The sequence below is a fragment of the Somniosus microcephalus genome, chromosome 2 (assembly GCF_052327205.1).
Source record: "Somniosus microcephalus isolate GS21.2 chromosome 2, FLI_Smic_1.0, whole genome shotgun sequence".
NCBI classification, from domain to species: domain Eukaryota; kingdom Metazoa; phylum Chordata; class Chondrichthyes; order Squaliformes; family Somniosidae; genus Somniosus; species Somniosus microcephalus.
This window is the reverse complement of record NC_140988.1, coordinates 290,082,688-290,105,411: the sequence shown is the minus strand read 5'-3', so window position 1 is coordinate 290,105,411 and position 22,724 is coordinate 290,082,688.

The following is a 22,724-nucleotide window of genomic DNA, read 5'->3' as shown; positions in this document are numbered from 1 at the left end:
AATTATAGCACAGGTGGCTGGAAATGCCAAAGTGCACTGGTGATTTACTTGTATGCAACTGAGTTTGTAACTAGAAATTGTCCACAAAGTATACACATGAGCATCATTCATTTTTTTGGAGTCACAATAAGTTTTGATGCAAAGAGAAAATAAAATGATTGCAAAATGGTCGCGATTACCCTGATCCGCTTCTCACCTTCCCATGACCACTGACATTAAAGCCCCAATTTTAACTCAGGGTGGACAGGGTGAAAGGCAGGAGAGATCAGCATGAGGCTGGGGCTATTTCAGTGCAAACCCACAAGAAATCCTCACAAAAATTTGAACAAAATACTTAGGTTTGGCACTGTGAGGGCATCCCAATAGCTGCAGTTAAGAATTGCGTTGCAATTGCTGATGATATTTTGAATCTAAAGAAGACGTGGCAGGCTGCCCTCTCGAACGAGTTTTCCAGATAGTAAAAATGGCATCGAGCGGGAAGGCCTTGGGAGCGCAGCGCAAACCCTCCCAACCGCCATTTTACCTACCCGCCCACGCCAGGAGGGTTGAGTTAAAATTGGGGCTTAAGTGCGAGAGCAGGAGGTGGAAATCTGAAATACAAAGCCACATTTCTTAAGCCAATCTGTTTGAAAGATACCTGTTGAGCACATTGTTCATATTATGCAACTGTGGTGTGTCAAAATTGTACATTGTTAAGTCTGTGTGTTCTAGTTATTGTTAATAAGAATCACTGCACACAGACCACAAGAGTAAATTCAACAGGTCTTTACTAGTCGGAGGTCAGGCTGAACTGCCCAATAAATCATTACACAGCACTTATATACCGGTGTGGCCACCACCAGTATTACAGTATACAGCAGCCAAGATAAAGTAATGCATCTCTTAAAATAGTTCTCTTAAAGGTGGAACGGTTACATACACCACAAGCCTCCCTTTTTAGCTTAACAGTATATATTCCCCATTAAACATAACATAATAACATATATACACAACTTCATGTAAAAACAGTTCACAGATTCAGTCTCTGAGGAGGCCTCCTGATCCGAGACGGATAACGCCTTTCAGGGGTCTCTGGTTCTCGTTGCTGGGATGACTCATCTAGTTGATCCCCTATGGATAGGACATCATCATCAGGTATATTCACTTCGGAGGTAGATGCTTCAGGTTCACTAACTTCCTCCACGGTTGTCTCTGTCGTAACCATGGGCTCGACCCTTGTTCTCGATCCCACCAGTTGGTCAGCATGACGTCGCATTACATTTTCACCAACATCTACCGTGTACATCAGGGGTCCTTGTCTGGCCCGAATTGTTCCAGATTGCCATTTCTCATTTTTATAGTCCCTGGCTAACACCGGTTGTCCTATTTCAAAACTCCAAGTGGGCTTGTTATTGATATGCTGGAACTGTTTGTTTTCGACTTCCCTCCGCACATTTGGTTTTAACAAGTCCAACCTGGACCGCAACCTCCTGTTATAGAACATCATGGCAGGACTTTGGTTTGTTGTTGCATGGGTGGCGTTTCGATATGCCAGTAGGAAATTGTCCACCTTGTGTTGCAGTGGAATCTGATCTTCGCTCATGGCCTTTATTGCCTTTTTGAACGTCTGTACAAACCTCTCAGCCAGCCCATTCGTAGCTGGATGATATGGGGCAGAGGTATAATGTTTCACCCCATTCTTCTTCAGGAATTTCTGGAATTCCTCTGACACGAACTGTGGTCCGTTGTCTGAACATATTTGCTCTGGCAATCCATTTCTTGCAAATATCGTTCTTAGCACCGCGATCGTCTTCTCCGAGGCAGTGGTAGTCATTTTAATCACTTCTGGCCATTTAGAATGTGCGTCCACCGCAATTAAAAACATGGAATCCATGAATGGACCAGCAAAGTCAATATGTACACGTTGCCATGGGGTTGAAGGCCATTCCCATGGATGCAGCGGTGCAATTGGAGGTGCATTTTGGACTTTTTGGCACCCTGAGCAGCTTTTCGTCAGATCCTCTATCTGTTGGTCGATACCCGGCCACCACACATAAGCCCTAGCAAGGCTTTTCATCTTGACTCCCCCCAGATGACCTTCATGTAGTTCTTTTAGAACTCTCTCTCTTAACTTAGGAGGGATAATCACCCTTGTTCCATACATCAATGTTCCCTGACAGATGGACAGCTGTTCTCGTCTTGCTGAGAATGCCGGTAACAGTGGATCACCATGGGCTGGCCATCCCTTTACTGTCAATTCGTAGACCCGGGACAGTGTCGGGTCATTCCTAGTCTCCCTTTCAATATTTGCATTGGTGACAGGTAAACATTCGATGATGGTCGAGTGAAATAACTCCACCGGGTCAACCGTCGGTGCCTCCTCCTCAGTAGGTAGTGGCAGGTGCGACAGCCCATCAGCATTACCATGCTGCTTTGTACCTTTGAATTCTATCTGATATTGATGTGCCCCTAGGAAAAGGGACCATCTCTGGAGCCTCTGCTGTCATCACCGAAACACCCTTCTTAGGGTTAAAAATGGATACCAACGGCTGGTGGTCTGTCAGCAGTGTAAACTTCTGGCCCTGCAGGTAATGATTAAACTTCTTTACTCCCCACACAAGGCTGAGAGCCTCCCTATCTATCTGAGCATAGTTGCGCTCAGCGGAGGTCAATGATCTGGATGCAAATGCGACTGGCCTTTCCAAGCCATTTGGCAACTTGTGTGAGAGTACTGCTCCAATACCATAAGGAGAAGCATCACAAGCTAAACGAATAGGTAGCGTTGGGTTGAAGTGAGCCAACACTTCCTCTGAGGTGGTCAATGCCTTGCTTTTGCGAAAGGCCTTCTTACAGTCCTCGCTCCACTTCCATGGTACTTCTTTCTGCAAAAGAGCGTTCAGCGGGTGCAGCACCGTGGATAGATTTGGCAGAAACTTAAGGTAATAGTTAGTTAATCAACCCTAGGAACGACCTCAACTGGGATACATTTTCCGGAGCGGGAGCCTTCACAACAGCTTCGATCTTGTCAGGTGACTTGTGCAGCCCCTCCTGGTCAATGACATGACCACAGTACGAGATCCGTTTCTGAAAGAACTCACATTTCTGGCGATTAACTCGAAGTCCATATTCCTTCAATCTGGTGAGCACCAGTTTCAAATTTGCAAGGTGTTCCTCATCGTCATCTCCTGTAATCAGGATATCGTCCAAGTAACATTGAGTGCTTGGAATTCCCTGTAATACCTGCTCCATGGCCCTCTGCCAAATTGCTGGAGCCGAAGCCACTCCAAAAACCAGTCTATTATATCGATACAAGCCTCTGTGCGTGTTGATTGTGAGATACTGGTGCGACTCTTCCTCAACTTGCATCTGTAAGTACGCTTGCGCCAGGTCTATTTTGGTGAAGTGTTTCCCGCCAGACAATGAAGCAAAGATATCCTCAATCCGCGGAAGCGGATATTGCACCGTGTGAAGCACCGGATTAACCGTGATCTTGAAGTCTCCACAGATGCGGACCTTCCCCGGTTCCCCTGGCTTGTTACTCGATGAACGCTTCATGACGGGAACAATGGGCGTGGCCCACTCACTCCAGTCCACCTTAGACAGTACTCCTGAATGTTCTAGCCCTTCCAGCTCAGCTTCCACAGCAGGTCGTATCGCATAAGGTACCGGTCTGGCTTTGAAAAATTTTGGGTTTGCATGTTCTGCAATCTTGATTTTTGCCGTAATTCCTCTCAGTGTTCCCAGTCCCTGTTGGAACACCTCTTTAACCTCATCCAATATTCTGGACAATCGTTCAGGTTTGACCTCTTTTTTTCCGGAATCTACCGTTATTGCTTTTAGGGAGTGCCAGTCCATATTTATTTTCCTGATCCACTCCCATCCCAGAAGTGGTGGATCTCCCTCAGGTAGTACATATAAGTCCATTCCTTGGTGTTCTTTGCCCTTGTGTATCACCTTGACTTTTATCTTTCCGATGGGGTATACTCTTTGCCCCGTGTATGTCTGCAATACTATCTTCGTATCCCGTAGGGGAATATGTGTGAATAACCTTTTGTAATCTTGCTTATTCATGACCGTCAACGCCGATCCGGTGTCCAATTCCATCTTCACTTGGACTCCTGCTATCTGAAGTGTGACCCAGATAGTTTGTAGGTCAGCTTCCTTACTCACATTGTGAATTCTCAGACTACCCAGTTCCTTGCTGTTGGAGTCTGAATCCGAATTCTGTTCATCCGAACTCTTCTCAGCCACCTTATGTACCTTTCTGCACTTTTCTTGCGGTGACTTTTTGTTGCTGGTCTTCTTTCCTGACCGGCATACTTTAGCTATGTGACCAAGCTTGCCACATTTTCTACATTCCTGATTTTTAAACCAGCATTGGTTCTGATCGTGTGTTGTCTTTCCACAACGATAACATTTCGCTGTACCCAAAGCCATTTGATCTACGCTGAGTACCGCTGCCTTCAGCTGCATTTCCGCAGTGCCTCTCGCTGCAGCTTTGTGCGATGCTGCAATAGTAACAGCCTTATCAAGTGTAAGATCATTCTCTTCAAGCAGTCGCTTTTGTGTTCCTTCTTTCGACAATCCACACACGAATTTGTCTCTCAGTGCCTCTGTCAGTCTTTCCCCAAACTGACAGTATTTCGCTAGCTTACGCAGTTCAATTAAATACTCCGCGTTGCTTTCCTCTTTCAGTTGCGTTCTCGCATAAAATTTAAATCGTTCCGCTAACATCAGCGGTGTGGGGTTCAAATGATTTCTCAGGACAGCAACAATATTAGCGAAAGCCTGATCCGCCGGTTTAACTGGTGATAGAAGATGCTTCAATAGCCCGTATGTCTTCGCACCCATTGAGTTTAGTAAGGTTAGTGCTTTATCTTCATCTGATATTTTATTTGCCTTACAATGAATCTCTATGCGTTCTACATACGTGGCCCAATCTTCAACATCGGGATCGAAATCGTTGATGTTACCACGCTTAGGCATCCTCGCAATCTTCTTGAGAAACAAAAAGAATTTTTTTTTTTTCAAAATGGCGGTTTCCCGCGCTTGTCTTTTTCCCCCACCTACGAAAATGGCGGCTTCCCGCGTTTGCCTTTCTCCCCCGCTGGCTGTAATGGTGATTGCCGTATTGCTGCGTTCGCCCTCCCCAGCGGTTCTCAAATCGTGCCTCCCAGCCCCTCTTGCAGTCCGGTCCTTTCTCCCGGCTGCGGCTGAGTTCTCCGCGTTTTTTTTTAATTTTTTATTTTATCCCGCGCCTCGCGGCCTCGGTAGCTGCCCAGCCTTTTTCCCCGGTCGCGGTCGAGCTCTCTCTCGACGCTGTTGCGTCTCCCAGCCCGCTTGCAGCCCGGTCTTTTACACCGGCTGCATTTGCATTCACCGCGGCTCCCGTGCCTTACGCTGCCCCAGTCTCAGCGCCTCTGGCCCCGACTTCTGTCCGGCTCTTTTCCCCGGCTGTGGTCGAGTTCTCCGCCCTTATATCCTCCGTTTTTCCCTCCCCTACTTCACAGCCAACGTGGCCGACTTGCTGCTCGTCGCTGATCGGCTTACCCACCACCATGATAGAAGGGATGATCACTGCCTGTTGCTGATGGAAGGCTTCGTGTCAGGATTCTTCCTTGCTCTTCAGACCCGAGTCTTTTCTCAGCAGGATGATGAGGGCGGATGCCTCTTCTCGACGCCCGTTAAACTGCCTTGGATATATCTCTGCCGCAGGGTAAGATCGTCATCATCGCCACTGTTAAGTCTGTGTGTTCTAGTTATTGTTAATAAGAATCACTGCACACAGACCACAAGAGTAAATTCAACAGGTCTTTACTAGTCGGAGGTCAGGCTGAACTGCCCAGTAAATCATTACACAGCACTTATATACCGGTGTGGTCACCACCGGTATTACAGTATACAGCAGCCAAGATAAAGTAGTGCATCTCTTAAAATAGTTCTCTTAAAGGTGGAACGGTTACATACACCACATACATAAGGATTGTTAACCTATTTAAATAGGACTACTGATGGGCCGAAATACACAGAGGGTTAAATGTAGCAATCTGAGGTCAAGGGCAGATTGGGGCTATGTGTACCATCATGCTCTCAAATGTACATTACAGTGAGAAAACTGTGACAGCCATTCGTGCAGCTGAATACTTTGTAACTAATTATGAAGTTAGTCATTGTGCTAAATATGAAAGGATTTGTAAATGTAAATATTGACCCCATGGAAATATATGTTCAATACATGACTGAATCTGAGACCATTACAGATTGCAAGCACTAAGTAATTAATTGTATTTTGGAAGCAAAATATCAAGAGATGTAACTTGAGTTTTTAACTTTTTAACTATTAAATTGAAACCAGTTATCCAAAAAGAAAACTGTTAAAGCATTTGTCAGTTTAGCTCTTGGTTACATTCATCTGATAACACTGAATATTTTGAAACATTGTTTTCCTGAATTCCAGGACCTCAATTCCAAACTTTTAATTGTTGTCCTTATGGTTACTAAGCAGCAGAGGAGTGAAGGTCAGAGTTGATGCATTGTGGGTTAGACTTATTGTTGAAACAGATGCCGAGTAAGTTAGAGATACTATCTACAACTGTTCCAGAGGGGTTAACACAGAGCAGATCAAATGACCTGGGAAATCAAAACTCTTTTCATGGAACAAACAGGTGGTTCGAACATGGATCATGTTGTCATGATGTCATAACTTAGGTGTCAAAGAATTGCTCGTTTCCCAGAGTTAAAGCCTGTAACTAATCCACCAGTCTTTGAAATTTAAACGGAAAGGAACAAAACATTCCCTCCCCACTTCTCTATTAAAAGATCCATTCACCAATACAGGACCCAATTTAACAGCAAAATTGTGTCAAATTGAACTTGTCAGATTTGTGATCATTAGGGGCTGAGCAGCCGTTCTGTTTATTGGAAGGCCTCATTATTTCATGGCACAAGCTTTTTTTCTCTTAGCTCACGTCTAACTGTCGGCTATAATTAAACTTGAGTCATACTTTTGAAGCTTGGGTAACTCTAATTAGATGTCCATCTCCGAAGTGGAAATATCTCACAAGGCATCCAAACTGTGTCATAACAGAAAAAGTTTTCAAAGTCCTAAATGGTACTCCAGTCATTAATCATGAGTATTATGACAGACTTTTCAATTTTTCAAACCGCTGCCTTTTTGGAGGACTTACTGTTTTTATTATAGTCAGCAGTTTAAAGTGAAATTGTTCTTAAGAATGCTCCAGTGTTACAATCTGAAGCAAATATTATTATATATGGATTTAAATATAGTTTATTCAAGAAATTATATTTGCCATTTTTTTTCGCTGGACTTTTAGTAACGTATAGGTCACTGTACTTGTGTGTGGTATATGTGCTTAATTTGCCAAATCCAAGGTTTGAATTATTAAGTTGCTGTGCTAGCTGATAAGATTCCTCTTTGGGTTCCAAAGAACTCAAACACGTCGCCTACTGAGGATTGGGCTCATACGCACCATTAGTCTGTAAGTGATCTCAAGGCCAGAGAACATAAATGAAAAATCCCAGAGAAGTAGATGCACGTAAGGCATGTCTTCAAACAATGCTGTTTCTAGACTAAGGGATGGAAATTGATTTTAAAAATTTTAAGAATCCTGAGCAGAGCAGGCCCGGTTCGAGTTCCGCTCAATACAAACCAATTTCTGCAAAACAGCCCATAGACCTCTCATTTATATATGTAAGGTGCCTAACACTTGTTTTTGGTGGCAGCCTCAGTGTAAAGTCTGCGCCTCAATAATACACGGACTTCGGGAGAACAGTTTAACAGGTACTTTACTGAACAAGAGGCAGCTTGAAACTGAAACTACAGAAGCCTGCTAGGGCCTTTTATACAGGGGTGGTCACTGCCGGTACTGCAGTCTGAGACCAGTTATTCCCTTAAAGGTACATACACAACAATTCCTCCCCTTTTAGATAAACAGTACATAACATTCATTTAACAACTAAATAATAACTAATTACAATTACAATTTTCTCAGTAATACATACATCAACTGAAATAGTCATTTATAAGTTCAGTCTTTGAGGAGGCTTCCTGATCCGGACTGGATAACGCCTTTCTGGAGTATCCTGTTCTGGCGGTGGAGTCAATTCTGGCTCATTGTCATTGGTTGGTTCGTCAGCTTCCAATACCCCTGCTTCTGAGGTAGACGCAATCTGTACTTTGGGCTCATTACCAGGTGCACATGCTTGTGGTACAGGTTTGGCTTGTTCCTGCGACTCTAGAATCTGGTCAGCATGGCGTCTCACGATGCTCTCTCCAACGTCCACTGTGTACATTAGTGGTCCCTGCTGTGTGCATATCATTCCTGGCTGCCATTTTTCTGTTCGGTAGTCGCGGGCCAAGACTGGTTGTCCTATCTTGAAGCTTCTGGTTGGCTTCTCATTTATGTGATGGAACTGCTTATCCTCAACATCTCGTCTTATGTTTGGTTTGAGCAAATCCAAGCGACATCTTAGTCTCCGGTTGAAAAACAGTACGGCTGGAGTTTGGTTGGTTACTGCATGTGTTGCATTCCGGTAAGCAAACAGGAAGTTATCCACCTTGTGTTGCAGTGGTATGTCGTCATTATACATTGCCTTTATGGCCTTTTTAAAGGTCTGAACAAACCTCTCAGCCAATCCATTTGTGGCTGGATGATATGGGGCAGATGTGTAATGTTTCACCCCATTATTCTTCAGGAACCTCCGGAAATCCTCAGACACAAACTGTGGGCCATTGTCGGAACAGATCTGTTCTGGCAACCCATTCCTGGCAAAGATGGTCCTTAGGACTGCAATAGTTTTCTCCATGGTGGTGGAGGACATTTTCATGACCTCTGGCCATTTCGAATGGGCGTCCACAGCGATTAGAAATATTGAGTCCATAAATGGACCAGCAAAATCAAAATGTACCTGTTGCCATGGAGATGAGGGCCACTCCCATGGATGTAGCGGGGCCTGTGGTGGAGCGTTTTGGATCTTCTGGCATCCTGTGCATCTCTTGGTCATATCCTCGATTTCTTGATCGATTCCCGGCCACCACACAAACGCCCTGGCTAAGCTCTTCATTTTTACCCCTCCCAGATGACCCTCGTGAAGCTCATTGAGTACTCTATCTCTCAACTTGGGTGGAATTACCACTCGGGATCCACACATCAAGGTTCCCTGGCACACTGACAGCTGTTCCCTCCTTGACGAGAATGCTGGCAACAGTGAGTCGCCATATGCTGGCCATCCCTTCACCGTCAAATCATAGACCCGGGAGTGTGTCGGGTCATTTCGGGTTTCCTTCTCAATACTTGCATTTGTAAACAGGCAAACATTCGACTATGGTCGCATGGAATATCTCCACCGGGTCCACTGCAGGTGCTTCTTCCGCCGTAGGCAACGGTAGGCGCGACAGCCCATCAGCATTTCCATGCTGCTTCATACCCTTGTATTCTATGTCATACTGATGTGCCCCTAGAAAAAGTGACCATCTTTGCAGCCATTGCGCCGTCATCACCGGAACGCCCTTCTTTGGGTTAAAAATTGAGACCAGGGGTTGATGATCAGTCAGTAGGGTGAATTTCTGCCCGTGCAGATAGTGATTGAATTTCTTCACCCCCCACACCAGGCTGAGGGCCTCCCTGCCAATCTGGGCGTAGTTATGCTCAGCTGAGGTTAGCGAGCGCGATGCAAAGGCTATTGGCCTCTCTGAACCATCACGGAATTTGTGTGACAGCACCGCTCCAATGCCGAAAGGTGACGCATCACATGCCAACCAAATCTGTAGTGTTGGGTTGTAGTGGGCCAATACTTCTTTTGAAGTGATTTGGCATTTACATTCCTGAAAGGCACGCTTACACTTATCACTCCATTTCCATGTTACACCAGTTTGAAGGAGGGTGTTCAGTGGGTGCAGAATTGTAGATAAATTCGGCAAGAACTTAGGTAGTAGTTCACCAACCCGAGGAACGACCTCAGTTGCGACACATTTTCTGGTGCTGGAGCCTTGACTACAGCCTCAATCTTGTCCGGTGACTTATGCAACCCTTCCTCATCAATCATGTGGCCACAATACGAGATTTGTCTCCTGAAGAACTCGCATTTGGGACGGTTGGCTCGTAGCCCATATTCCTGCAATCTCATGAGCACCTGTTCCAGGTTGGCAAGGTTTTCATTGTCATTTTCGCCCGTAACCAGGATGTCGTCCAAATAACACTGGGTCCCCGGGATCCCTTGCAGGACTTGTTCCATTGCCCTCTGCCACATAGCCAGGGCCGATGCTACCCCAAATACCAGTCGATTGTACTGGTAAAGGCCTTTGTGAGTGTTTATCGTGAGGTATTTCCTAGATGTTTCTTCCACCTCCATTTGTAGATACGCTTGAGCCAGGTCAATCTTTGTAAAACGTTTCCCTCCAGATAGTGAGGCGAAAATATTTCTATCCGCGGAAGCGGATACTGTACTGTGTGCAGGACTGGGTTCACAGTCACCTTGAAGTCCCCACAGATGCGAACCTTCCTTGGCTCCCCAGGCGTGCTGCTCAATGCTTTCTTCATTACAGGAATGATGGGTGTGGCCCACTCGCTCCAGTCCACCTTAGACAGCACCCCCGAACGCTCCAGACTCTCCAGTACAGCTTCCACAGCTGGGCGTATCGCGTATGGCACTGGTCTGGACTTGAAAAATGTTGGGGTTGCGTTATCCTCAATCGTTATGGTTGCCTTTACTCCTTTTAGAGTCCCAAGTCCTCGTTGGAACACCTCTTCCGCATCAGATAGAATTTGTGACAGACGTCCAGGTGCGACGTCATCATCTTTTTTGTCAGTCACAGTCAGTGCCAGAATGGAATGCCAACCCAATTGTAGTCTTCGGATCCATTCACGTCCCAATAATCGTGGTCCTCCATCTCGTAATATATACATGTATAGTTTCTGTGTTTCCTTTCTGTTATATTCAACTGGCACCCTTATTTTTCCTCTGGGGTAGACCTTTTGCCCCGTGTATGTCTTCAATACAATGGACGGGTCCTTTAAGGGTACGTGTGAGAATAGCCGCTCATAGTCTCGTCGATTCATGACAGTTAGGGCTGATCCTGTGTCCAATTCCATCTTCACTGGGGACCCTGCTATCATGAGGGTGACCCAAATGGTTCGGTGATCTTCTTTTGTGATCACGTTGTGTCACTTTAAACAACTTAGTCGCCTGCTCCCGGAGTCCTTATCACTCTCCTGATCTTCGGAACTACTATCTGTCAGTTTCTTTACTTTCCTGTACTGTTCCTTAGTAGTTCTTGTCATGTTGGTCTTCTTTCCCGACCTGCAGACTCTTGCTAGATGTCCCATTTTCCCGCATTGCCTGCATATTTTGTCTTTAAACCAGCAGTCCTTCTGCTCATGGGTTGTTCTGCCGCAGCGATAGCACTTTTCGGCTCCATACGCCATTTCGTTAGCGCTGTATTCTTGTGGTTTCTGTTGTATTTCTGCAGCTCCCCGTGATGCTGCTTCATAGGATAGTGCCACGCTGAAAGCCTGTTCTAGCATCAGGTCCTTTTTTGAAAGTAGTCGTTTCTGGGTTCCTTCATTCTGGAGCCCGCAGACAAACTTATCCCGTAAGGTGTCTGCCAGTCCTGCTCCGAACTGGCAGTGCTTCGATAACTTGCGTAGTTCCGTAAGATAGTCCGCATTGCTCTCAGCTTTGTGCTGGTTTCTTTTATGGAACTTGACTCTTTCTGCTATCAGCAGTGGTGTAGGGCTTAGATGTTCCTGTAAGATATGAACAGTCTCCTCAAAACTTTTCTCCATTGGTTTAGCTGGGGTAATTAAATTCCGCAATAGGCCGTACGTGCTCGCACGCATCAGATTTAATAATACCGACGCCCTCTTTCCATCAGCCACCTCATTTGCCTTGCAGTACACTTCAATTCTTTCCACATACGTGGTCCAGTCTTCTACCTCGTTGTCGAAAGCAGTGATACTGCCACTTTTCGGCATCTTGGGCAATTTAAAATGGCGCCTCCCGTGCTTTTGCTTCTTCCCCAATGGAATAAAATGGCGCCTCCCGCGCTTTTGCTTCTTCCCCAGCGGGATAAAATGGCGCCTCCCGCACTTTTGCTTCTTCCCCTTACTGCCACGCTGCTCCTAGCATTCTACGGGGTAATGGCGGCGACCCACAGCTTCGGCGCGTCTCGCTTTCCTTCCCCCCCCATTTAGTTTCTCTCCGCTGTCCTGTTCTCGAGCACCGACCGCACCCTGTGCGCTCCACCCTCTCTCTCTCTCGTTTTCTTTTCCCGGCGACGCTGAGCGGCCCGATTTGTAGAGCCGCTCGAGCGAGCTTGAGCCCGCCGCAGTCCGGAAGGGTCAGCGCGCTACCTGCTACCAGCACGATTCGCTGGAATCACAGTCTCTCCCGCAATTCTCCAAACACCGATGGATTCTTTGGGCGGTTGCCCTCAGTCGACGCCCATTGCTCAGACTACGACCTTCCAGGACCTTCCTTTCAGGCGAGATCCCCGTGAGATGATGCCACACTGCAGGTGAGTTCAAACTTACTCGTCGCCACTGTAGAGTCCGCGCCTCAATAATACACGGACTTCGGGAGAACAGTTTAACAGGTACTTTACTGAACAAGAGGCAGCTTGAAACTGAAACTACAGAAGCCTGCTAGGGCCTTTTATACAGGGGTGGTCACTGCCGGTACTGCAGTCTAAGACCAGTTATTCCCTTAAAGGTACATACACAACACTCAGATACCGTCAAAGCTGCCTTTACCTAGGCGACGGTGCCCATAACGCAGGTGCAGATTGGACGTGGGATATTGTGCCCCAAAATTTGTCCCTTTTGCCCCGTTTTCAACTCCTGGTCCTCCTGGCCCCACAAACGAAAATGTTTCCCTTGGAGGACCTCTTCGCCCTTCACGACATCTGCCAACCTGCTTCACCTGGCGGGAAAGCCGCAGCAGCTTCCCCGCTCAGGCCTGGGTTAAAATGGAACTGCGGTCCCATTGGCGAAATGGGACCCTGATTTGCAGTAATTAATGAGGCAGACACCACAACTGCCTAACTCCCATGAACAGTTAAAATGGTGGTCAGTGGGAACGGCGGATAAGGCCGAATGCGCCAACTTAAAGCCCATTCCTGCCAGCTGGGATGCATTGAAATCAGCCTTTTGCATTAGGTTCATTCTCCAAATAATTTTCCCCAACAAAAACAGGTTTAATTGTGGGATTCTCCCATTTATAACTTAAAGTATTAAGCTCCTGATTCATCTTTGAATGTTTTCCAATGTATTAACATTGTGAGACAGTCAGTGAACAAAGGGTTGTTACTTTCTGCTAATGCAGCCATACAAATGCTACAAAGTCACGGGATGTGCTTTCGACCCCTATTGAAGCTGGCTACCAATAGAGGGCTAAAATAGTGCTGGAAACCTGCCCACAATGATACAAGGGATTGAAATCAAGTGGGTTCACAGTGGGATCATTCGTACTGGTAGAATTGTGTACGAACATACAAAACTGATTGGCAGGAAAAGGCCAGCTCATCCATCAAGCCCATGCACCACTTTCATGTTACAACGAAACATAATGACCTCCAATGCTCTCCCCCACCAGCACTAATGTAATCTCCTGGGAGAGTCCAAAAACAAGAATAAAATTAAAACCCTAGGCCAATTCAGGGAAAGAAAGAATTCTGGAAATTGGTCTCTGACCCTTGAAGGCGATCAAAACGAGTGCCAGGAGACCACAGTGACCATGAGGCACATCACCCAACTTCCCACCTACCTTTTGTATGCAGTGATATCAGCCTCGGCCAGAAACTCATCCAGCCCCACTTTGAATGCATGCAGTGAATCACTGCGTGAGCTGATACAGTACTTTGTTCCAAAATTTGTTGACCCTGTGCGAGAAGAAAAACCTCCTGACATCTAACCTTGTAATATGCTTACATAACATGTCGTCTTAATCTCCCTAACCTTGCTAATTCAAATAGCCTATCCACATGCAGTCTTGGAGCTATTTTAGCACTAAACCCAATGAAGAGGAAAATCTAAGCCATAATATTTCCCATCAAGCAGCTGCACTCATGCTTGTCTGCTATTACTTGTGGTTTCATAATTTTTGTGTGTTCTTGAAAATGAGTTTACTGAGGAATAATGAGGCGACAAACCTTCTTCCACACCTGACAGTGATTCAGCTTTCTCTGTTTGCTACAGAGACTGCTACATTAGCTAAATACAGCTATTGTTGGGAGTAATATTTTGCTAATTTCATCATTTGATTTTTAAGCAACGCCATTTTAAAATTCTCATCCTTGTTTTCAAATCCCTCCACAGCCTCACCCCTTCCTATCTCTGTAATCCCCTTCAACCCCACAACGCCACCCCCCCCCAACCCCGAGATATCTGCACTCCTCTAATTCTGGCCTCTTGAGCATCCCCGATTTTAATCGCTCCACCATTGCTGGCCGTGCCTTCTGTTGCCTGGGCGCTAAGCACTGGAATTCCCTCCTAAACCTCTCTAACTCTCTTTCCTCCTTTAAGATGCTCTTTAAAACCTACTGACCCTAATATCTCCATATATGGCACAGTGTCAAATTTTTGTTTCATAGCCCTCCTGTGAAGTGCCTTGGGATGTCTTACTACATTAAAGGCGCTATATAAATACAAGTTGCTGTTGTTAACAATGGTCGCACCTTTATTTGCCCTAATGAGTGGAAACTAGAATATGGTCTCTAAATACTGAGTTGACATCCAGCAAGGTACTCATGTACAGGTAGAGTGACCCCTGGCTCAGTGTTAGTATTATCAACCCTGAATCAGAAGGGTTGGGTTTGGGCCCCACTGCAGACAACCCCGACAAAGCACCGGCTCTCAATGCTGGATTGACATCCAGCGGGGGTACTTGCGTCTGATGGATGCGGGTGCAACCCTCCCCCCTCATAATGGGTAGGTGAGGCTGTCTAGCCTTGATTACAGCCCACCTAGGAGAAGTGGAGAAGTTACTCTGAAGGTAAAAGCAGTGAGGAAGGCAATAGGTAAAGACCTCAGTTACTATTCCCTTGTAAGCGGCTCAGGAACCTTGTGTGAGACTTGAGTCTTATCTGAGGAAGGATGTTCTTGCCATGGAGGGAGTGCAGCGAAGATTCACCAGACTGATACCTGGATGGCAGGAATGACGTATGAGGAGAGATTGGGTCGATTGGGCTTATACTCGCTGGAGTTTAGAAGAATGAGAGGGGATCTCATTGAAACTTATAAAATTCTAACAGGACTGGACAGACTAGATACAGGAAGGATGTTCCCGATGGCGGGGGAGTCCAGAACCAGGGGGTCACAGTCTAAGGATAAGGGGTAAGCCATTTTGGACAGAGAGGAGGAGGAATTTCTTCACCCAGAGTGGTGAACCTGTGGAATTCTCTAGAAGGCAGTTGAGGCCAATTCATTAAATATATTCAAGAAGGAGTTGGATATATTTATTAAGCCTAAAGGGATATGGGGAGAAGGCAGGAACAGGGTGCTGAGTTTGGATGATCAGCCATGATCTCATTGAATGGCGGAGTAGGCTAGAGGGGCCAAATGGCCTACTCCTGCTCCTATCTTCTATGTTTCTATGTTTCTATGAGTTGGGACCTGCTCTAGGATTGAACACAATGGACAAAGATTCCCTGATTTAATTATCTGGAAGAAGTAATCATTCTTCCTCATGATTAGTTGTAAACGATACTATCTACTAGTGGGAGTAACAAGCTCTAACTTGCTGGTACACACGACAGGGGCCATTATTTCACTTAACTCCAAAGAGGAAGCAATCCTGTTTCCACATGATTAGTTCTGCTAATCTTAGGAATTAAAAAGTCAGTTTACATTGAATAAAACTAGACCTCACACACAGCTTTACTTAAAACACCATTATAATTTTAAAGACTTTTCACCTTACCATACCACATCACAACACGTTAAGACATCTAATGTTAATCTCCTACAGGTCCTAACACTCTTGCACCAATTAATCAAACAGGCTGCTACAAACTCAACACTGTAATTAATATTTAAGGCTCTGTTGGACACTACTTCAGGGCCAATGAGTGCTAACAGAACAATTGGATTGCTTTTCTCACCTTATTTTTCAGGACAGTCCTACTCCAACTCTATTTTCCAATTAAAGTTCCTGGGCTAAATCAATGCAGATTCTTTTCTAAAGAGAGCTACATCAGAGTCAGCTGACAGATTATCTGAACATTGATTCCATTCCGTGGACAGATATCCAAGGTCCCAATTTGTACTGACAGTTGAATATATCACAAAACTAATGCTCCAGCACTTATTTGCCAACAGATGTTTCTGGATTGATTAATGCATAGATCTTGCCTTAGTGTGACTCCAAGCTTAATTGGCACTGATTCCTTCACTCAATAGATACTAGAGACTTAACTAATATATTGCCTATGTAGATGTTCCAGGACCAACCAAAATGGACTCTCTTCCTGGATTCGACAGGATTTACTAACAATGTCTCACTTCCATAATAGATGCTTCAAGACCAATTAACACTGTACTGACATTTCTTTCCCCAGATAGACTTCAAGCCATAGTGATAATACCCATTTGTGCATAAATGGGTACTATCAATTCCTTCATTAGCTGCCTACAATGTTCAGAAGAGGGGAAAGTACTGCTTTCCAAAGGAGTGCCATTGCACTGAGGAGTTTTTAGGTCGACTAAGTCCATGTTCTAGTCAGGAGGTAGCCTGCTGTAACATTCCACTGAAGCTCTTTCATGTCATTAATGTGGTACTGTGTTTAGTGACTGTATCTGGCAATGTGAACTTTTGCAATGTTGTTTCCCCCCAGGATTTATATTCAATTATGGAAAGTTTGAAGGACAAACATAACAAATTGTTTTGTGGCATTAACTGCATTATTGTACTTGCCGCATTGATGAACCTGCTCCCTTAACAAGGCAGATGACAATGCTCCTTTAAGCTTCACGAGAGATACAGGACAAAGGAACTATTTATAATTTTGAGCTTTCTTTCCTCCCTCCAAAAAATATGACTAACTAACATTAGGTGATTGACAATGAATTCTACCTGGTGTGAATACTTAGTTGAAGGTTACTAACTCCAACAGTAAAAGTAGGTGCAAATTTATGGGAGGTAACCTGTAACTTCCTGAAAAGATTGAGATAAATTTTACTGGGCTTCCCTCCCCAGTATCCCGGGTAATAGAATGGACTAAAGCAAACCGATCAATCTAAAATGACTTTGATGAGGGAAAAACAATTGTATAAATCATTCCAAGAAGTTAGAGGCAGAGGTGGAAAAGTTTGAATCTATTAACAACCTCATTTAGCTGCTCAAATTGTGGTTAATTATACAAGTATGAAAAAGCACTGCAGCATTTATTAGGTATATTTTCTGTTTTTATTTCAGATTTCCAGCATTTGCAGTATTTTGCTTTTGTTTAAGAGAATAGTTTGAGTCATTTGCATTAAATCCGACAGTTATGTGACCACCTTTAAATCGCTGGTTCCAATTTGTTTTTCATATAAGTGTGTAAGCCCTTAAAAATCTAAAATTGTAGGGTTTGTGTGCAGCTAATGTGAGCCTCATGTCGCAAGTTGTGTCTTTTGTTGACCACTGGGTGGGCTGTTGCTTGTATTATTAATGCTACCTACAAGTAGAAACACAGTGATGTGTGACCATCTCAACCAAAATCATACTGAATTGAATAGACTGGATTATTAAATCATTAAAACATTTGAGCAGTTTCTAAGTTTCTCCTCCAACTGTAAATGTATATATTTGCATGGTGGGTAGTTGAAGTTCCATTGCGTTTTGGATTTATATGTAAAAATGCAGCCTTTTATAGTATAAAATTACCCGTAAGTTTTTCTTTTGTCCCAGCACTCTCTCATGGACAATTTGGAAAAGTTTAAAATTCTATATGTGGATATGTATATAAAAATAAAAATGATCCCTTAGCAGTACAGAAATGTGATAATGTGTGCAGAGATTTCAAGTACATAAGATGTATATTTCCTTTCATTGGGGGCACTGGGAGGCCAGTCTGAACCCATATGAAACACTACTCATTGGGCATGTGAATTTTTAAGATAGCCCCCTAGGCTTTTTTGACAAGACATTATAGTAATTAAAGGGGTGATCTTGTCAGAAAATTAACCACGAACCAAAACGGAAAATTGAAACAAGACAACTTCGAAGTCCTGTCATCAGAGTTTCGATGAAAGGTTACATCTGAAAGGTGAACCTGTTCCTCTTTCAGATTTTGATCAAACCTGCTGTGTATTTCTGGCAGTTTCTGATTTTATTTCAGATGTCAGGGTTTCTGTGGGTTTTTTTTCCTTAACACAGATTCGGGCAACTTAATAGTGAACCTTGCTCAAATTCCAGAATTACTTTGGTTTTGCGAAAGTGTAACTTAAAATTCAGCGAGTCATCACTTACTGTTTATCAAAGGGAAGTTTCCTTCAGCAACATCTGCAGGACTTCAGTTGACTGTCAAAATAGTTTTCCTTTACATTTATTTCAGTACTAGTTTTAGGTTGCTGACTAGTGTAGTTATTATAACTACCAGTTGGGTTATTTCTCTTCAATTTAAGTAAATATAGTTACAATGGTTCTGGAGCACACTTTCAAAATCGTAATCTCAACAGATTTAAAAGCTGGAAATGCACTACAGGTCAATCAATATAAAGAATGAGAAAGAGAGGTTAATAGTTTTGACTATTGCTATTCAGCAGAACTCAGAGGTTAAAATCAAAATGTCAGCCTACCTTTTTCTTTCAGCTGCTGACTGACCTGAGGTGAGAATTCCTCTCGTCACTATGGCATAGCTTTTCCGATCATAATACCGATGATAATCCATTTAAAGTGAATGGTGTACCATCAGCAACACAATTGCAAAAGCTAGGCTTTGGTGTAGAGACATTGGAATTTTAATAGTAAAGAGTGGGCTGGGGTTCGAGAGGGTTGTTAAAATTGGCGAGATACTGATTATAATATATCATGAGACAATTTGAACAAGATTTTCACTAGCACTTAAATTTAACATGACATGCATGGGTGTCTCAGGCATTCTGAAAGTCGCCATTGAAAAGAAGGCAAGAAAATTGTACGGCAACTGGGGCTAATTAAAAGGCACAAGTACAGACATCAAGAAATACTCACTGCTCACAGCTGCTTTTTTACCTCCCACTGGGAAAGGATTTGTTGAGACTACTTGTTTTGCGAGGCTAATTTGTGGACTTTGCAGGTATTGACACTCACAACATCAGAATGGGTGGTGCCATGGCTACCTTAGATTGGACCTCGGATGAGAAGCAAAATGACCATCAACAGTAGCCACAGCCTGCTGTGGAGAGACCTGCAGGTGGTTGGTGGAGAGGAGAGCAGCAGAGAGGGGAGCAGCAGAGGGGTCAAGGTCACAGAAGGCACTTCCCCCGCCTAACAGGGTTTACAGGCAGAGGTTCAACTTCCTTGACCTCTTGGAAGAGCAGTGCTTCCAGAGGCTGAGATTGTCACGTCAGGTGGTAATAGTCATCTGTAGTCGTCTAGAAGAAGACCCACTCCCTGCTGGACCTTGTGGCCACGCGTTACCAGTGGCTGTGAAAGTCACCACCATCCTCAACTCTTTTGCCTCCGGATCCTTCCAGGGCAGTACCAGAGACATATCCAGGATCTCCCAATGGCCTGCTCACAAATGCTTAAGACAGATGACTGATGGATTGTTTACCAAGATGAGCAATTATGTGAACTTCGCTTGTGATGACACTAGCCAGAATGAGAGTGCGCTCGGGTTTGCATCTTGGCTGGCTTCCCACAGGTGCAGAGTGCCATCAACTGCACACACATGGAAATCCAAATACTGATAGATCAACCAGGAGTATTCATCAACTGCAAGCGATTTCATTTGATGAATGTGCAGCTGGTATGCAACCACAAGAAAAGGTTAATGCAGGTGTGCGGCAGATTCCCAGGGAGCTGCCATGATGCTTTTAACTTGTGGCAGTCCAAGATCTCAGAACTCTTTGGTCCTGCAAGCAGACTTAAGAGGTGGCTGCTAGGAGGCAAAGGATACCCCCTTCAAACTTGGCTGATGACACTCGTGAGGAACCCAACCAATGAAGTCCAAGACTGGTGCAACGGCAGCTATATGACAACCAGATGTATCATTGAGCAAGTGATCGGCAGGCTTAAGATGTGCTTCAGGTGCTTGGACAGATCTGGGAGCACCCTTCAGTATTCACCAGCGAGGGTCTCTAGAACGATTGTGGCATGCTGCACTCTGCACAACATTGCGCAGCAGCGAGAAATGAAGCTGCAGGAAGAAAAGGTACATAGTACACATCATCTGCGAACGATTCCAATGATGAAGAGGAGGAGGCATAGGATTAAGATGGTGGTCCCAGCGCAGCACCGGGCACTCACACAGCTGTCTGGGATGCCAAGAATTCCCTTATAGCTGTAAGGTTCATTTAGTCACGCCCACTGAACCGATGTAACAATCACACCCGACGGCTGCACTACCCCCACACCCAATCCCACTGACACAAAACAGTCCTGTAACCATTAATTGCACATCCCCCCCACCCCCCCTCCCCCCATTGGTCCCCGTCAATTCATGGCTTCCCATTCATCAACAAGCAAGTGAAAAGGCGAGTTGCCACCTGGCATCCAAGAATGGGAAACACGGGAAAGTGGTGCAAAGTAATAACTTTGTGATTCTAGTAAACAACAGAAACTTAATAACCTAACATTTGCATTAACACCCATGTGCAAACCCTTATTGAACTACAAAGCTTTTCTCTTCCTTTTCCGACCGCTCCTACGTGGTGAAATCCCTGTGGCTTGAGCAGAGGTAGAGGCAGGCCTCTCGGATCCCTGCTCTGACTGTTGAGCTGCTCTTGGCTGATGACCCCTGGGTGTTGGAGGTCATGAGGGCCCCGCCAAAGATTGTTCCACCTGAACCTGTGCAGGGGCAGACTTAGCCATCAGGAGCTGAGGCAGCATGTGGGGTACTGACTGAATTAGGGGTAACGGGTGAGAAGTGGGATCAGTTCTGGGGAATGAGGTGGGTCAAGTGGAGCAAGTGTCAGTAGGTGAACATTTAGGGAACAGTGATCATAGTATCATAAGGTTTAGATTAGCTATGGAAAAGACAGGGAGCAACCTAGAGTAAAAATGTTTAACTGGGGGAAGGCCAATTTCAGTGGGATGAGAATGGATCTGGCCTGGGTAAATTGGAATCAAAGATTGGCAAGCAAAACTCTAATGGAACAATGGGCTGTCTTTAAAGAGGAAACAGTTCAGGTACAGTTGAGGTACATTCCCATTAGGGGGAAAGGCAGGGCAACTAAAGTCAGGGCTCCCTGGATGATGAAAGTGATGGAAGGTGTCATTGACATAGGCTTGACAGCAAAGTTGAAGCCCATGGAATAAAAGGGACAGTGGCAACATGGATACGGAATTGGCTAAGTGATAGGAAAAAGAGAATAGTGGTGAACGGTTGTTTTTTGGGCTGGAGGAAAGTATGCAGTCATGTTCCCCAGGGGTCGGTTCTAGGACCACTGCTTTTCTTGATATATATTAATGACTTGGATGTGGGTGTACAGGGCACAATTTCAAAATTTTCCGATGACACAAAACTTGGAAGTATAGTGAATGGTGAGGAGGAGTGTGATAGACTTCAGGAAGACAGAGACAGGCTGGTGAAATGGGCAGACACGTGGCAGATGAAATTTAACGCAGAAAAGTGAGAAGTGATACATTTTGGTAGAAAGAATGAGGAGAGGACATATAAACTAAATGGTACAATCCTAAAGGGGGTGCACGAACAGAGAGAACTGGGGGTTTATGTGCATAAATCGTTGAAGGTGGCAGGACAGGTCGAGAAAGCGGTTAAAAAGGCTTATGGGATCCTGGGCTTCATAAATAGAGGTATAAAGTACAAAAGTGTGAAAATTACGATGAACCTGTATAAAACATTGGTTCGGCCCCAACTGGAGAAATGTGTCCTATTCTGGGCACCACACTTTAGGAAGGATATGAAAGCCTTAGAGAAAGTGCAGAAAAGATTTACGGGAATGATTCCAGGAATGAGGGACTTCAGTTACGTGGAGAGACTGGAGAAGCTGGGGTTGTTCTCCTTAGAGCAGAGAAGTTCGAGAGGAGATTGGATAGAGGTGTTCAAAATCATGGGGGGTCTGGACAGAGTAGATAAAGAGAAACTGTTCCCATTGGCAGAAGGGTCGAGAACCAGAGGACACAGATTTAAGGTGATTGGCAGAAGAACCAAAGGCGACATAAGGAAAGACTTTTTTACACAACGAGTGGTTATGACCTGGAATGCACTGCCTGAAAGGGTGGTAGAGGCAGACTCAATCTTATCTTTCAAAAGGGAGTTGAATAACTATCTGAAGGTAAAAAATTTGCAGGGGAAAGGGCAGGGGTGTAGGACCAGCTGAGTGCCGGCACGGGCTCGGCGGGCGAAATGGCCTTCTTCCGTGCTGTAACTATTCTATGATTCTATGGGAGCACTTTGAGTGAAGTTCCCACTTCTATATTGCATCTACTCAACAAAGTTGCCCAGGTATGCCCTGTCCACAAAAAGCAGGACAAATCCAATCTGGCCAATTACCGCCCCATTAGCCTACTTTCAATCATCAGCAAAGTGATGGAAGGTGTCATCGAAAGTGCTATCAAGTGGCAGTTACTCACCAAGACCT